Consider the following 6,000-nt stretch of genomic DNA (forward strand, 5'->3'; position numbering starts at 1 on the left):
AACCAAACAACCCCCTTCTTACCCAAGCATTTACACGCTTCAATAGGTATATCATCAGATCCTAAAGCCTTATTCGATTTCATCTTCTTAAGTGCAAATTTCACTTCAAAGTTCTTAATCCTACGATAGAACCTATAATCCTGGTTTTCCTTATTACTGCCTACTTCCTCTCATTTTGACCTACCTCCATTTTTCACATTTAACAACTTAGTTCTTCCATCTCTCCTTAATCTCTTCATCCTTCACCAACATCTTAGAGTCCTCACCCTTGATGCACTTAACCTGATTAAAATCTCTTGTTTTTATCTCTCTTATCTTAACAAGTTTGTATACCGTCTTCTCTCCCTCCTTGCTATCTAGTCTAGTGAATAGGTTTCAACTTAGTCTCTCTCACTACTTTTTTGACCCCCTTATTGGCCAATCTATAGCGTTTAAGGTTTTTTTCAGTTCTATCAATCTGACACTTTTTAAAGCTCCCTTTTTTTGTCTTTATTACCACGTGGACCTTCTCCCTCCAGCACTAAGTTTTCCTAAAGTTGGGTTCCTTTCTTTTCGACTCTCGAAGAACTTCCTATGAGATTCTCCTCATACAATTGACCATTAAGTTTCACATAGTGTTAGCATCATCTTCCAAGTCCCAAGTGCCTTTTTTATTTATTCTATTATAAAATGTGTCTAATTCATCCCCTTTTAGGTCTCACTATCTAGTCCTGCGATGTTCACTATCTTTCCGAGCTTGGTATTACTCTTTAAAGCATAAATCCAGTATCAAAACCCTACGTTAAGACGTTAGGCTCTCTCCAGGAATCACCAGTCCCCTTTTTTCACCAGAAAGTAATCTATTCGGCGCCTCATTGACCTACTCTTGAAGGTTATCAAATGCCCATCTCTCTTCTTATACAAAGTAGTGGCAACCACTACGTTAGAAGCCAACACAAAATCTAAAACACTCTCTCCATCCTCATTTCTATCACCAAAACCATACTCACCATGCACCCTCTCATGACCTAGTTTATCTACTCCTACATGGCCATTAAAATCACTAGCTATAAATAGGTTTTCTCTTACGGATATCTCTTGTAATACCTCATCTATTTGGTCCTAAAAAAATCTCTTAGTCTGATCATCTAATCCTACTTGGGAGGCGTATGCACTAATAACGTCCATTATATTCTCTTCAATAACTAGTATAACTAACATTATCATGTCACCTTTCCTAATGACCGTAACTACATTTTCTACAAGACCCTTGGCAACTATTATTCCTACCATATTCCTATGTCTATCATTGCCACTATAATATAGTTTAAGACTGGTATCCTCTATTTCCCGAGCTTTCTCACCCGTCCACTTAGTTTCTTGTACGCAAGCTATACTAACTCTCCTCCTAATCATGACATCTACCAACTCCATAGTCTTACCAGTAAAAGTTTCCACATTCCATGTGGCTATCCAAAACCTATAATCTTCGACTAGCTTCTTTATTCGCACTCGTCCAGAAAAATGCAGAAATCTTTGCCCATTTTTCACCGCAACCAAGCATTGATGTGGCATCCCTTGCTCACTTTTTGAAACACTCGGAGGCAAGCGCAACGCATCACTTAAGGGGAACGACCTAGAATATAATCGATTCAGAGTATTAGGTTTCATGTCATAAAAGATCTAAGCAGTTTTTTTACGTGTTAGCTGTCAGCTACCTAACACATAACCCTCCTCCTTTACCTAGGTTTAGGACTGGCAGAGTTGTTAACCAACCCCGACGGGTTCTGTCTGTCTCTCTTTGTATACATATATTTATATATTAAAAAAGAAAAAAATAGTATGAAATTTAAGGGTATGTTTGGTTTGGTTTTGGGAGAGTAGTTTTTAAAAATTGATTTGGGGAGAGAGTTTAGAAATTTTTTTGGTTTGTTTGGTTGTGTATTTTGAAAATAATTTTGGAGTTTGGGAGCTTGGGATGATTTGATATTGTGTTATAATTGACTAGATGTGTGTGGAGAAAAAGTGATTGATTGATGTGTAAGAGAGAGAAAGTGATTTTGAAATTTTTTTGAGAAAAATCTTAAACCAAACAATTTTTTGAATTTTTTTTTCTAAAACTCATCTCTCAAAGCTAAACCAAACATATCCTAAAACTTTAAGGGAGGCAGGCATACTCATAAGTGTGAAACTAAGTATAGTTTTTTCAAATCTTAAGAGATAGGAGTGTAATTTGTTCAATAAGTAATGGACATGAGCTTGAACAATGAGGGCATTGGTTGCTTAATAAAACACTAATTAAGAGTTTGGAAGTAAAAATTTAGAAATAAATAAGGTTCACAGATGAAATATTTAAGTTTCTAAAAGTGTTATTATTATATTTTTAGCGACGAAATTAGATATTTAATAATGAATTTTTAGCTTTTTAGAATAAAAGTTTTGTCTGAAAACATTTTGACACTAAATTGTTTCGTTCCTAAATGCGTATTTATTAGTTATATTTTCAAAATGTTGCCATTATTTTTATTTTATTTTTAACTTTTTGGGTTGGATTTTTCGTGATGACGTCTCTTAATATTTTCTGAAACAAAATTTTTATTTTTTGAAATGAAACACTATGGTCCCTATCACCTATATATGTTGTATGATTTTTTTTTAATGTTGAAGTTGATAATTAAAATGTATACATTAAAAATTGAGACATTTATTCATAAATCCCTCTTCACTTATTTATGTTTCACTTAGAATACTTTGTTTTTTGATGTTCCAAAGAGTAATTCTACTTACACCATCATTCTATCTCTTTACACTTATAATTTTTTTTTTCTTTTTTTATTGCAATTTTATCCTTATTTAAAATTATCGAACAATCCCCCAAACCCAACCCTAATTCTAACCCACCCACCTTTTCACCACCGGTAACCACCACTTCACTACTATCAATAACCTCAATTAACTTTCATCTCTGGCGACTTCACTACCTCCGGCTAGCCCATTCTCCCCTACCGACGACTCTCATTCCAACAACGACATTTCCTTCTCATCCACTAACGACTCAACCCACCATCCCAACGACGACATTTCCTCCTCATCCACCGACAACTCAACCCACCATTGTGACCCAATCATGCCTTCATCGTGAACTAGTTTCTTTCCTCACCTCACCATCGAAACTCAACTCCGCCCTTCGCCACCTCATCATGAAAAGTACCACTGCCTTATTGTGAACTACTTTGCCGCCGCTTACTTTCACCATCACGACGCAGCCCCTCCGTCATCTTCTTTTTCTTCTTCTTTAATTTACTAGATCTTTCTCTCACTTCTTGTTCTCCTTTTTATTCTTTTCTTCTTCTTGTTCTTCTTATTTTTCTTCTAGATCTATAGAGTTCTAGACCATACCCATCTCTCTCTCATTCGTGATAGAATAAAGCAACGCTGGTTTACGATTGCTATAGGTTTGAGAAGCACGACGGGAGAAGGTATGAGGGGCATGATTGGGTCAACGGGGAAGAAAAGGGTAGTGAAGGGTGACTGGGGGGTTCACCATTAGAGGAAGGGGGTTGGGGAGAGAAATTACCGGTGGGTTATGCCGGAGTGGTGCTGAAAATGATGATTAGGATGGGGGTAGGGTTTGGGTATGAAAAGATAAAAGGGTAAATTTAAGAAAGGTAGGGAAATAGATGATATCGATTTTAAACTATACTATAATAGTAAGGATAAACATAGGAATGGGGTAAGAATAACAATTGCTAAGGGAATTGTAGAAAATGTAGTAGCGGTCATTAGGAAGGGTGATAGGATTATGTTGGTTAAACTAGTTATTGGAGAGATAATAGTGAATGTTATTAGTGCATATGCTCCAAAAGTAGGATTAGATTATTAGACTAAGAGAGATTTTTTGGACCAAATGGATGAGTTATTACAAGAGATACCCATAAGAGAAAACCTAGTTATACGGGATGATTTCAATGGCCATGCAGGAATAGAAAAACTAGGTTATGAGAGAATGCATGATGGGTATGGTTTTGGTGATAAAAATGAGGCTAGTGAGAGTATATTAGATTTTGCATTGGCTTCTAACTTAGTGGTGGCCAATATTATGTATAAGAAGAGATATGAGCATTTGATAGCCTTTAAGAGTGGGTCAATTAGGAGCCAAATAGACTACTTTCTAGCAAGAAAAATAGATCGTCCAAAATGCAATAACTATAAGGTGATTCCTGGAGAGAACTTGACGTCTCAACATAGGATTTTGGTAATAGATTTATGTTTTAAAAGGAAATACCAAGCTAAGAAAGATAATGGGCGTCGTATGACGAGACGATGGGACCTAAAAGGGGATAAATTAGAAATATTTACGAATAGAATGGTTAAAGAAGATACTTGGGACTTGAAGAATGATGCTAACACTATGTGAAACTTGATAAACAATTGTATAGCAAAATCTCAAGGGAAATTCTTAGAGAGTTGAAAGGAAAGGGACCCAACTCTGAAGAAATTGAGTGGTGAAAAGAGAAGGTTTAAGCGATAGTAAAGATGAAAAAAGTGTGCTTTAAAAAATGACAAAATGATAGAACTAAAAAAAACCTTAAGAGCTACAGATTAGCTAATAAGGAGTTCAAAACAGTAGTGAGAGAGACTAAGTTGAAAGCCTATGATGACCTATACACTACACTACACTAGATAATAAAGAGGAAGAGAATAGGATATACAAATTTGCTAAGATAAGATAAAGAAAAATAAGTTTTTTTAATTAGATTAAGTGCATCAAGAGTGAGGACTCTAAGGTATTGGTGAAGGATAAAAAGACTAAGGAGAAGTGGAAGAACTATCTTGAGAAATTAAATAAGAAACATGACGGTAGGTCAAAAGGGGGAGGAAGTAGACAATAATAAGGAAAATCGGAACTACAGGTTTTATCGTTGGATTAGAAACTTTGAAATGGATATTGCACTTAAGAAGATAAAATCGAATAAGTGTAACAATCCGAACCCATGATTAACGTTAATCCATTCTTAATTATGCCTAATAAATAATTAAAGTAAATTTTTGCATCATATGTTGCCTTATATGTGTTTATATCTGTTTAACATAGAAAGATCTGTTCATGTTTCCATTTCAGTTGCGAATTGAAGGCCTTATCGGCATTCAATTCACAAATTGACTTAATTTATGTGTCGATTAGAATTTTTAGAATTTTATGGTAGGTTTAATTGAAATTCAATTTGGAACAATTAAATTAGAGTAATTAATGCTCAATTAAGACTAATTGATGAATTCCTTAATCCAAGCCTAACTAAAGAACTAGTGGACTCTTATATGCATCCTTACACTCTCATTTCATTCTTTTTGAGCTACAAATGTGGGGAAAGAGAGGGAGACCAAGTGACAGGGATTTCAACAAGGGAGAAGCAGTGAATTGCTAGGAATTGTTGGAAACTTAAGGAGAGTTTAGAAATTTAAACCTCTACACTTGTGAATCCAAAGTATAAGGTAAGAATTCAAGCCTTTAGTCTTGCTCTTGAGTTGGTAAGTTCATGAATACAAGAGAATTAAGTTGAAATTGAACTAGAATGATGGAGTATAAATCATATCATGCATGCATGCATATTTCATGACATTTTGAAGTTTTCTTCAAAGATTTTCTCTTATGCATGTTGTAATTCTAGCATGGTTTGAAGAATTCATACCATTCCTCATCGTTGGACCTCATTTGATCATGTTTTGGAAGCCATGAACCCAAGTGAATACATGCATGTCATGTTTATATCATGTTCTTACATTTCAAGTTGAATTTTTGCACAATTGACTTATTCTTAGGCCTTGATTTTGTGAAAACATCTTTAATTCTTAATGTTTTCAAAGTCTAAACTTGTTTTCTCAAGTTTTGGGGGCCAAAAGTTGTGTTTTGATGAGTTAGATTCGAATTTTGAGCTAAGGAGTGCAATCTGGATATTCCAGATTTTGCACTTTCGCTCAAACGAAAGAATCTACGCTTGAGCGGCCACTCTGAGTGCGTGT

The sequence above is a fragment of the Camellia sinensis genome, chromosome 1 (assembly GCF_055761805.1).
Source record: "Camellia sinensis isolate YWXY chromosome 1, ASM5576180v1, whole genome shotgun sequence".
Lineage (NCBI taxonomy): Eukaryota > Viridiplantae > Streptophyta > Magnoliopsida > Ericales > Theaceae > Camellia > Camellia sinensis.